Source organism: Trichechus manatus, unplaced genomic scaffold (assembly GCF_000243295.1).
Source record: "Trichechus manatus latirostris isolate Lorelei unplaced genomic scaffold, TriManLat1.0 scaffold00131, whole genome shotgun sequence".
Lineage (NCBI taxonomy): Eukaryota > Metazoa > Chordata > Mammalia > Sirenia > Trichechidae > Trichechus > Trichechus manatus.
This window is the reverse complement of record NW_004444067.1, coordinates 3,344,227-3,356,724: the sequence shown is the minus strand read 5'-3', so window position 1 is coordinate 3,356,724 and position 12,498 is coordinate 3,344,227.

Here is a 12,498-nt window from a genome sequence, read left to right as displayed (position 1 = left end):
ACATCTTTGTTTCTAAGGTGTGTCTCTTGTAGACAGCATATTGATGGATCCTGTTTTCTTATCCATTCTGTCACTCTCCATCTCTTTATGGGTGCGTTGAGTCCATTTACATTCAGTGTAATTATTGATAGATGTTTGAGTTTGTTGCTGTCACTTTGTAGTGCTTTTTTTGTGGTGCTGAAGTTTTCTTTGTTCTTCTTACTCTCTTGTACTGAGTTACTTTTGTTTGTGGATTTTTTTTTCATTTCTTTTGTTTTTGTAGGTTTTGTTTTGGCTGAGCTTTTATGCTTTTCCTCTTTTTTTATGAGTATGTTTGTTAACTTTCTTTGTGGTTACTATGAATTTTACCCTTATCTTTCTAAGTTTGAAGCAGTCTACCATTACTTGGTATTGCCTGCAAGGCAGGTTTTTAAGGCAGGGCCTGAGTAGGGTTGGGAGGGCAGAGTGTGTGCACTCAACCCCCACCTGCTGCGAGGCTGGGAGCTTAGGAAACGTTGGCCGGAAACAAACGACAGGCAGTCAGGTGGTCTTGGCCATCAGGTTTTCACTGTCCCTTGCCACGCCTTTGGAGGAGACTCTGCCTCACTGATAACCAGACATAACAACCTAGAGCCTCTTGCCCTTTCTGGGTGCTGCTAAGGGGGAGTTCCCTTCGGCTGAGACAGATGTCCACGTCACAGGGCAGTGCTGGTCTGTGAAGACAGAGGCATCTCTGCCCACTCTTTGCTGGAGTCCCCCAGGTCTGGCCATCATGTGGCCCATTGGGAGTCCTGCCTGGTAGAGAAATGGGGCTCTCCGGGGACACGCTTGGACATTTTCTGGGGGAAGTAACTTTGCATATCTCACTGAGCCTGACATGTCACGGAGGTTGAGCATACTTCAGACACTCAGGGGTGGCTCTGGAGCTAAACATGTCTGCGTCTTGCAGCGACTTCACCCCTACCTTCCTCTCCCCTCTGCAGCTCCTGCCCAGCATCGCTGCCTGCACTCCTCGCGTCCACCTCCACGTCCCAGCACTAGCCCCCCTCCTCCGGCAGCTCTCTCTCTCAGCTTGGCAGATACGGAAAAGTTGGGCCCAGACCAGAGCCACAACGGGGCAAAGTCCCAGAGCCCCGACAAGAGGCCGTTCTCTTAGTCAAAACACACTAGTTTTCCCTGGCACATGCACTGGCCTTCAAGTCAATGCCCTAGCTTAGGTTTGGGTTGGGTGGCGTCTCCACACCACCAGGTGTTCACCTTGCCTGCGTGTATGCCTCTGCTGGCACAGAGCTCCAGGTCCTGGGAGTGGGTGGGGTCCAGTGACTCCTGCTACTGCTCCGGGACCCTCAGGAAGCACCCTGAGCCTGGCGTCTCCTCCCAGCGCTGGTCCAGGCCACCGTGATGTTGTCAGGACTTCAGAGACGTAGGTGTTGAAGAATGGGATTGTTTGGTCCTGTGTCTTTTAGGCAGAGCTTTTCCCTCTTGGGCCTGGAGCAGGAGTTCTGGGTTTGCATTCTGCATTTGATGGGATTCAGGCTCCGACTCCAGCATGTGGATCGAGCACAGGCTCGTGCTTCCCTCCCTCACAGATGTAATGAGGTCCCTGCAGTGCTGTGCAGTGCTTGAGAGCGAGTGGCTGAAGTTGGCCCTGGAGGTTTCCCAGGACAAGATATAGCTGATCCTCGTGGTGGTAATTCTTCAAGACATTTCTAACTACTGGGTAGTCCCCATCACTGGGGTCAGAGGGGATAAAAACGATGGTCCGAAGTTTGGTCCCTGGCAAAGGGCCCAGGCTTGGATCTAGCCCACCTGATATCAATGCCCTTCAATCAAAGACCACTAGGAACAAACCTATGGCTGAACACGTTGGGTTTATGACTTGTTACAGCAAGGGTGAACACAGAGACCATGGGGAACCACAGGGCATCTCAGTACAAGGGTGTTAGAAAGAACCTATTATAGGATGCGTGTTTCAGTGGGTGATTTGGGGGGTGGGGTGGGGCTGGCTAAGGAAGTGGGAGTTTGCTATAGATTGGAAGCTGTCCAAAAGCAGGAACAATTCTGTGACTGGGTAAAGTAGCAGTCACTCATTTAGCAAGAGAGTGGGTGTTTGGTATTTTGTGGGTGGCACAGTGACCTTGTTTTTGTCTGTGCTGAGACAAAATTATGAAGCAGGCCTGTTTAGTCTCCTTTTATCATGGTCTCAGAGTAACCTTGTCTAGGTTAGTATCCTGTGGGATTGTTTATGTCCAATAGGAAAATCCACCACCTGTCTGTCAGTTTGTCGTACTGTGGGGGCTTGCACGTTGCTTTGATACTGGAAGTTATGCCACTGGTATTTCAAATCCGAGGAGGGTCACCCATGGTGGACAGGTTTCAGAGGAGCTTCCAGACTAAGGTGGACTAGGAAGAAAGGCCTGGCGATCTACTTCTGAAAATTAGCCCATGAAAACCCTATGGATACAACAAAATATTCTCTGATATAGTGTTGGAAGATGAGCCCCCTAGGTTGGAAGGCACTCGAAGTACACAGTAGCCGTGAAATGAAACTTGAGCATACCAACGATCATGAAGATGGCGCAGGGCCAGGCAGTGTTTCACTCTGTTGTGCACGGGGTCACCATGAGTTGGAGCTGACTCGAGGGCAGCTAACAGCAGCAGCAGTAGCATGGCCGGGCTGTGAGTTCCAGGACGGCTTCCAGATGTCAGGGCTGCTCTGTTTTCTCTTTCTCACTAAGCAAGCAGGTCCCACTCAGATGAACTAACTTGTTCAGGTGGACATGCCATGCTTGGTTTGTCTTCTAGCACACGCTGAGGCAGTCAGGGAACTCTTTCTGCACACTCGGCACTCTCACCTGACACATCACACCAGCAAATATCCTTTGTGCTCGCCGTGTGCACAGGGGCTTTGGTTGTTGTCTTTATATACCTGAGATGAGCTAGATTTGTTGGAAGAAAGGTTTTAAAGGCTGGTGTTGACCTAGTTACATGATTTGAACTGCTGATTGCTAGGCAGCATAGAGGATATTTTGCTTTCCGAGTGGGGGTTCCCTAGAGGAATTATTCTTCCAGACCATTTAAGCTACTGGCAGGGATGTCATGTGGCAAATTTGTCCCCAGGAAAACACACAAATTAGCCTTGGTCATTGTAGGAGGCCTTTTGGCCTAGCAGGGTTGATGCTTGAGGATTTATATTCTGGGTCTGGTTCTGCTGAAGCATTTGAGAGGTTGTTAGAAGAAAGTAGATGTATTGCTAACTCCAAGTTTAAGCTAGAGCCTGGCTCCCAGAGGGAGCCCTGGGAGACCTCCCGCTGCTTTGAAACAAAAGCTTTGGATCAATAGGCACAGCAGCAGAGTCTCGACGCCTGTCTCCATGAGGAAGCTTTTGGTCTTGATAAGTAAGCTGTTTGGTTGGTTCAGTCTTATCTTTCAGAAACAGATGCTTCCTGGAACAAGTGACTAAGTTATTTGCACCTGGCCCCAGACTGTTTAATACAGGGAATGAAACGTGTTTGGTCCCAAGATTGTTTACTGTTCAAGAAGAAGGAATTAGGATGGTTTAGGCCTATCTTCTTCAATTTCATTCTCTCAGTGGTCTTAGGATAGCTTGGCAATTCACCCTCTCCCATTTAGACTAATGCAAGAATAAAAAAAGAAAGGAACTTTGAAAAAGAGCGTATCATGCACTACAGTGCACATATTACATCTCTTTATTTGTCTTAACGCAATTCAGTCAGGCTCAGCTCCACCCATCTCATCTGGCAGGAAATCAACCCTGGTAATTTTCATGGGGCTGTTTCCCCACTGTCATGGAACTCCCCATGACACTGGTACTTGCTCATTCCAGGACTGGGGAATCCCTCCGGTCCTCAGTTCATCATGGCTGTTGTCCTTGGGTGCCCCAGGCCTAGGTCCACAGGGTCCACTCAGAAATAGTGGCTCCTGTCCTCTGAGTCAAGTTGGAACCAGAGAATGGATCCCCATCTCATCTTGGAAGGCCCCCAGCTGCCCGCACCTGATGTTCCAGCCCTTCAGTATGCTGCCCTCGAGTGGGAAGACCAACCATCCCTGTTTTCCCAGGATGCTCCTGGTTTTAGCACTGAAAGTTCTGGTTCCCAGGAAGCCCCTTGCCACCCTAACCACAACTCCCCCATCTTCCTTCAAATTGGGTCACTTCCCTGGGAGACACTCTAAATCCGCCACTCCCCTCAACTGCAGTACCTAGAATGCTCCTTTTCTGGGAATTCCAGCCTCTCACCACTCAGAGACCAGACTTTGGAAGTCAAAACTTCTTATCTATTCTCTTTGAGGCAAGGAAAATGTCATTCTTATGTAAGTCCCTGGCATGTAGCCACTATTGTCCACCACCACTATAAAACCTCTGCCCTCCCGCTGCAGGGCTCAGAGATCTGCTTTGGTCCCGCTGCCACACAGGACTTGCCTCGTATGTAAGTCTCCCTAATAAACTACTTTCCTGCCACCCTGGAGTTGCCTGCCTCTTTTTTCAGTCTCCCGGCACCCTCCATTTTTGGAGGCAAATTTCACATTACTGGTCCATGCCAGGACAGGCTCTCCTCCGCCATCTTGTCCTGCAACTCAAACCTACATTATCAGAACTATTATTATTTTTTAATTTGCCAATCTCCTTCAAAACTATGCTTAGCAAATAATGTTTCTCTCCTCTAAAGAGTTTCTCAACATTGGATTTTAGCTATGTCAGTTCTAAAAAGTACACAGGAGTGTGTATATTTAAGCATACATTTAGTCATAAATATAATACATTTACAACTGCTTTTAAATGATTACTGTAGACTCCATCTCAAATGCTACACTCTTACATTATTTTGACATGTTTATAATTGCCCAGAAGTGGTTTTTAGATACTAGCACTTTCATTGGGTCAGAAAATCTTGGCATGACCTAAATTTTATATACAACCTTTTATTTATTTCTGTTGTGAATGCAAAATATTGGAGTAATTTAAGATCCTGCTGAGTGGGAAAACTGGAAGGGGTAAATGGCATGATCACTGCCTTTTTCATTCTAACTAAATAATCCAAAGAAATCTAGATAAAATATATGATACAAAATAAAAAGAACCTGGGAAACATTAAAGACCATGTATTATTTAAAGTCAAAGTATGTGAGTAAGAATATTAATAACAGTATGCCAGTCTTGTTCTTATCAAAGGTGCCCACTAATGAGATCAAGCTTCCAAAGCAGCAAGTTTTGAAATAAAAACTCCTCAGTTAGAAACTCATGACCAGACCTTCCTCTTCTTGGAGAATATGGCTGGGGTATGGGCAGTGTGTAAGACCAGGGAGGCCTACTCCAGCCCTCAGCCTCAACATACTCCCTGGCTTCAAGAGTGAATGAGTTTCCTGTTGCTGATGTAACAAAGTACCACAAACTGGGTGGTTTAAAACAAGAAAAATTTATTCTCTCACAGTTCTGGAGGCCAGAAGTTCAAAATCAAGTTGTCTGCAAGGCAATGTCCCTCTGAAGTCTCCAAGGAAGAATCCTTTCTTGTCTCTTCCAGCTTCAGATGGCTCTCAGCCATCTCTGGCATTCCTTAGCTTGTAGTTACATCACTCGAATGTCTGCCTCCGTTTTCACCAAGTTTGCCCAAACCAGGGTGTCTTCAGCCCAGATTCATGTGAGTCAGGCTACTTTAAGCCAAGTCACAGAAGGAATGGAAGGTGTGGTGTTTTGTTAAGGGAATAGAAGGCTTGGGAGGGGGAGGGAGAGGCCACGTGGTTGGGTTGGGTCTGCAGGACCCCTGCTGCTGGAGTGGCACTGAGGATGCAACGTGCAGCCCCACCTAGTGAAGAACTCCCATTCCAAATGCATCTGCCTTCGCTGTGAGTCAAGAAGCACAGAGAGACCAGGGCTTATGGGAGATGGGGAAGCCATTTGAACAAACTGATATTCACAAAAGTCCCAGGACTCAAATGTTTAAGTTTTTTCCAAATGTGACATGCAGTCAATGAAAGGCAGTGGAAAGATGGGAAAGATCAAAAGCAGAAGTGTCCTGTCAGTCAGATGTCTTTTACTGCTGTTGTTGATTAGTTGCTGTCCGGTCGACTCTGACTTATGGGGACCCCATGTACAACAGAATACAATGTTGCCCAGTTCTGCACCATCTTCACCGTCATTGGTATGCTCAAGTTCATTGTTGCAGCCACTGTGTATTTTGAGTGCCTGCCAACCTAGGGGGCTCATCTTCCAGGACTATATTGGACAATATTTCATGGTGATTCACAGGGTTTTCAATGGCTGATTTTCAAAGTAGATTGCCAGGACTTTCTTCCTAGTCTGCCTTAATCTGGAAGCTCTGCTGAAACCTGTCCACCATGGGCAACCCACTTATCTTGACTCTAAGTGGTGATGATGAAGGGATACATGGGATATCTGCAGCAAGGGAAACTGGGTCCCTTTTCCTATCTGGTTGCCATAGCATTCCTTATGCCACCTTAGCCCAAGAGAGTAGAATAAAGATGATCATATTTGAATCCTAGGCAGAAGGGCCTGGGGTGACCACCCAGGCCCTTGTGTTTCCCAACAAGTGAGTGGAGAAGCCAAATGTTCTCTGGTGCAATGGAGAACTTGAGGGAGAGCACTGACCTAGTCAGATATACTTCAAGGGGACAGTTGCAGTTGGAGGGCAGCCAACACCTCCCACTTTTCCCAACTTCAGTACTGAAAGTCCCTGTCCTCGGAATACCCCCGGCCCCAAACACACTGGGATAGTTGGCTCCCTTGGTTTAAAATATTTTTGGTTCAGAATTCATATATGCAGAAAAATAATGCTCACTGCTTACAATTCTCCACTTTAAGAATTATGCAGACCAAGAGAATGGAATTTGAGATGTCCAAAGGAAGGAGCCCAACCTATTTTACCTGTATAATCATAGTCAAAGTTCAAAATGGGGTGTGCTTTACAAATAAATGATCTCATTATGCTTAGGGTCACTGAGGACGATGTGGTCATCAATCTTCAAATCAAGACAAATACTGGGAACTAAAATGCCACTGTGGTCTGCTGCTTGGCTAACTGAAAATCAGATCCTACTCGGCCTGGGCCTCATCACAATGTGATTTCACAAAGGACCTTCCCATGAATGGGGAGAATATTAATCTGGCCACATTACTTTAATATGGTGGAGACCTGGTGCATAACCAACATTTATTCCATTCATGTGATAGGTACTTCCTATACTTGTTACAAGTTAGAAATGTTAAAGAGAAAACGAGATTGCCTCAGCTCTTAGCCATTATGTGAGGAAACGGTTTTCAGAAAGTTTTTACGTTGCATTTTCTCCTCCCTGACCTCTGTTTCCAGACTCCTGGAGAACACAAGTCCCAGAGGCTTTCAGGATGAAGGGGAGATACAACTCACAGCAGCCAGTCACTCAGAGGGGAGGAGGCTGACTTGTGGGGTGTCTGGGATGGGCTAAGGAAGGGCAGCATGGAAAATCAGCCCGGTAAAATAGCTCTAAAATGTGAATCGCAGCATCATAAAAAAGTCAACAGACAAAGAACAATATGTACCACAAGCAGCCAAGCACAAGGTGGGTTACCATGTGCACAAACCTAGAATCACCATTACCTTTTATAACCTAATTATTATTATTATTTTTAATTAAGCCAGCTTGAAGTAAGTGTACTGGAAAGGATGGATACACTGTAGAAGGTAGAAATAAGTTTTAAACCTGAAATGATTTTGTATTTTTTTGAATAAAAAAATCTGCCAAGATGGAGAAACACTAGGAATAATCTAGTCCTCTGGTTCTCTGAGTGAAAGTATTTACGTCCTACCAGAAAGAGAAGAACGGACACATTCGAACTGTGGTGTTGGTGAAGAATCTTGAATATAACAAATCAGTCTTAGAAGAAATACGACCAGAGCGCTCCTTAGGAGCGAGGATGGTGAGACTTTATCTTACCCTGGACACACCATCAGAGAAGACCAATCACTGGACAAGGACATCATGTTTGGGAAGGCAGAGGGCAGCAGAAACCGGGCAAACCCTCAGTGAGACGGACTGATACGCAACCGCAACAATGGCTCAAACACGCCGATGACCATGGAGGTGGCGCACGACCCGGCAGTGCTTCCTCCTGTTATACGTGAGGTCGCCATGAGTCGGGGCCGACTCCGCAACAACCACCACCCACAGAAAGAATGGATTCGTGTGTAATATCCAATAACTTTTTTAAAAAAATAATTAAAATGATGCATTTCCTGTATCATTTTGGGTCACTGGTGGCAAGAAACAGAAAGTGGTTGCGGCTCACTTACATAAGGCACACAGTGGAGGGATATGGGGAAGCCCTCAAAATCAAAGGGAACTCTCCAGAAAGAGGAAGGATGTCTACAGAACTGTGCTGAGCCAGGCACTGTTGCAGGGGCCTGGACACACCAGGGAACCAAAGGTCTCTGTCCATACTGACTTACACTCCAGCAGGGAGGACAGACGATAAAATGCTGGAAGTCATACGTGTTACAGAATGTAAAAGCAAGGAAAGGGGACATCCGGCCTGCCAGGGCTGGGCGTGGGCAGGGGGCAATTTTAAGTCCTGTTTCTGCTCAATAGCAGGTTGTGTGACCTTGATCAATTTTCCTAACTTCTCTGGGTTTTTTTTTTTCTTCATCTGTTGTTAGATGCAGTCGAGTTGGCCCCTGACTCATGGTGACCCCATGCACAAAGGAATGAAAGACTGCCTGTTCCTGCGCCATCCCCCGTGATCAGTTGTGGATCGGGCTGTTGCGATCCATGGGGTTTTCAGTGCTAATTTTTGGAAGTAGATGGCCAGGCCTTTCTTCCTAGTCCATCTTCTCTGGAAGCTCCAGTGAAACCTGTTCAGCACCCTAACAACACAAAAACCTCCAATGACAGATGGGTGGTAACTGCATATGAGCACTGTGGCACAGAGGCCGTAACAGCACCTTGCTCACAGTGCTGCTTTTAGGGTCTTTAGGGTTACAGCAGGTGAAGTACTTGGCACAGTGCCCAGCATACAGTAAGCATTTTTTACATGAATTATAACAATGTCTTATTACACCAGCTGTGCAAATACCTCCACAGGCTCTCGGCATCATCACCAGGGCTGGGCCAGTTGAAGATTTTCACTCTCCTTACCTCTGATGGGTGTAGAGCTTGTCCATCTCGAAAAGATCACTGCTTTCCGACTGTGGAGTAAGGAAAACAGCAGGAAAGATATTTTACGTATCAAATGAAACTTTTTTGTTTCAAATGCAACGTTTGTGTGCGTGTACGTGTGCGTGTGCGTGTGCGTGTGTGTATTCTTTCATTCTTTCTTTCCAATCTTAGGAAGACAAAGTGTCTTTTGTCTTCCCTGTAGCATTTCTACCTTTCCTGTTAGATAGAATGCCTCATTACTAAGACCAGAGGATGAACAGAGCTCTGTCCACTGTGGTTCTCAACAACCTCACCCTGAAGAAGCCAGCCTGTGGTCATCTGTGCCTCTTGCCTCATTGAGAAGACCATCCCCTAACTAGGCTGGAAGACGCTGCCCGTGATTTTTAAAGACTGTGGTGGAGGCCAAACAGCGGCTTAGCAAACCTACTTCCTGCACACACAGAGTCCCTGACAGGTGTGACTGGGTCCCAGTCAGCAAGGTCAGCAGGAGTGACAGGCACCATTTCTGGGCCTGAGCCATCAAACCTCCCATGAGGTATCCCCTGTGCTCTGTCCCGACACCAGCTCCATGCAGGGCCACCCTGCCTCCCCTGAGGCACACATTCAAGATGGAGGAGCCACAGATGGGTGGAGCCTGGCTCCCTGAATCGGCTGGTGGGTCTGTTCACCTGTCAGGAACACTGGACTGGACTTTCTCTGAGTGAGAAATAAACTTCTATCAAACTGTAGTCATTAGTCATCTTGGGTTTATTTGTTATAGCATCTAGCTTTACCCTCAACAAGAGAATGACTCAATGGCTGAAGAGGCACTGAGGTTACTGACTGACTTGAGTTCTTGGGCCAGCACATTAAATGTCTCAGATCTTTACTTATTGGTTTCAGAGAATCAATGAAATGGTTGTGCCCATACTTCCTCCATAGACACTGTGCTGCCTGAAACATTTCTGGGATCACAGCCTAGTTATGCTGAGAATGGAGAAAACGGCAGTGCTATTAATTTGGCCGTGCTCTCTCTTGGACGGTCACTTCCACTTTTGTTGGGTCCACTGTGCCTGTTGGACACACAATACTGTTCCACCAAACAAAAATGGAATTCACACCTACAGTTATCCAAGTATTTTCAGTAAACATGCAGGACAATTACATTGGTTTGTTGGATTCAATGAGGTTGAGGCCTTCCCCTTCCATTCTCTGTAGGGCTTCCCTGAATCTACCTCATCGACTCGTTATTTACTCCTGAACAAACTATTTAGGGAAGAATGGGCAAAACCAATGAAAAATCACATAGGGTGGTTAGGATGCTATTAGCAGAGACTGCCCTACGTCTGCCTCAGCCCTGGAGAGAGCTGACCCCAGCCCCACCTCCAGCTGTGGACATGATCATATCTCCCTCCACCTCTCCAGGGTGTCCGGAGGCAGACACTCCACAAGGCCAGACTCATTTGCCCCGACACTTCTCAAGACGTGCTTCATCTATTTCAATTTCTGATTTGCACTGAGGGGGGAAAAGCAATCTATCTTCTCTTAGGACCAAAAAAGTCATTTGGAGGAATCTATTCTGGTACATTGAAAACAGTACCCAAAGCACTGCTGGTTCTTGATAAATATTGAATAATGACAGAGAGAGAGAGAGAGAGAAAGGAAGGAGAAAAGGAGGGAAGGAGGGAGTGGGAAAGGGAAGAAGGGAGGAGAGAAGGAAGAAAGAAAGAAATCCTCAAGTAGTCGATGGGGCAAATTTGTTTGCTCTTTTCACAGATGCAAAAACAGGCCAACGGAGCTTTTCACACTAAAGTGGGTTTACGTCATGGTAATATGTGCAGGGAAGTCCCTGGGCGGTGCAAACTGTTAAAGCACTCGGCTGCTAAACGAAAGGTTGGAAGTTTCAGTGCACCCAGAGGCACCTGGCCGGGAAGAAAGGCCTGGCGATCTACTTCTGAAAAATCAGCCATTGACAACCTCACGGAGCCCAGCTGTACTCTGACACACATAGGGTCACCGTGAGTTGGAATTGACTCAGCAACCAGTCTGGTGTGGTATTGGGATATATTCATGACGTTTGCACTCAGTTCTGGGTATAGTTATGGTTAGCCACATTGTAGGAAGGGCTTCCAGGAATACTGCCGGCCCACTGTCCCAACCTACTCTAAGGTGCTGGGCCCAGGGTCATCTCATAATATGAATTTGGGTAGTGAAAGAGAACCAAGATTTGAAATAAATGGAGCAAGAACCTCGTCTGTAGAAAATCATTTCAATCATCAGAGGTATACAGTTGCAAATGGAAAATTCGTTTTTCATCAACACAAGTCAAAACAGAAATTCTCTCATTTCACGACATTGGCACATGCCATTGCATACACGATAGATAGAGATGATAGACTATAGATACGCAAACACACACATATTCTTTTTTAATTGAATTATGTTAATTTATCACACTTTTATCAGACTTTATCAAAAAACCACTGAAGATACAACCAAAGGCAAGCACATCTGCGAAGCCGTCATTTGATGCACTCCAACAACCAAAGGTAAAACTAAAACAATTGTTTATCAACTATGCTAAAGACTGAATTTTTTTTTTCTCCTTAGAGAAAATGATATTACAAAATCTATGTCATATAAAACCGAGGTCAAAGGGTATGCAGCCAAAATGACAAGGCAGGGGAGATTGTGGTAAGAGATTTAGACAGTTACGTTAGACAGCGAATTAATAAAAGCATGTTTATTATTTTTCTGGAGCTTGTGATGTTTGTAGTATTTACTAGCTTTTGAAAAGCATAATTTGATATGACTCCCTTTGCTACCTAATTTTTTAAATTTGTACTTCTATATGCTTTTCCATAAAGGGGATCCCCCAGATTACACAACCTGCAGGGTCCACAAAGTCTGGGTATGCCCATGCAGGTTGTCCGTTAGCTCTCCTAGGGGGCCTTTATAAAGGAAGGCTGCAGGCCTGGGGCCCTACACCAGGAGAGCTGATGCAAATGGCCTGAGGGGCGCAGCAGGGAGGCATTCAGGCATCTGCAGTTTGTAGCAGTCCCCTAGGAAATTCTAATGGGCAACCAGAATGGAGGTCTTCTAGACTGGGTAGAACTTCCAGACAAAACATCCCAGGCTCCCCGCTGTACCCAGGAGTTGAACCTGCAGAACCATGAAATGAAGACAGCAGCAAGAAGCCCGGTGACCGAGGACTATGGCCAGAGGGACTGATCCACCAGGCCTTAGCACATCATTCCAGGTTCTGGTCTCTGAACACAACTGGAGAGCCAGGTGACACTGTCAAACTTTACACGAGCCCTGGGCTTGGGAAAAGGGCAACAGTGGGAGAAAGCCCCCACCCTTCTGTGTGCCAGG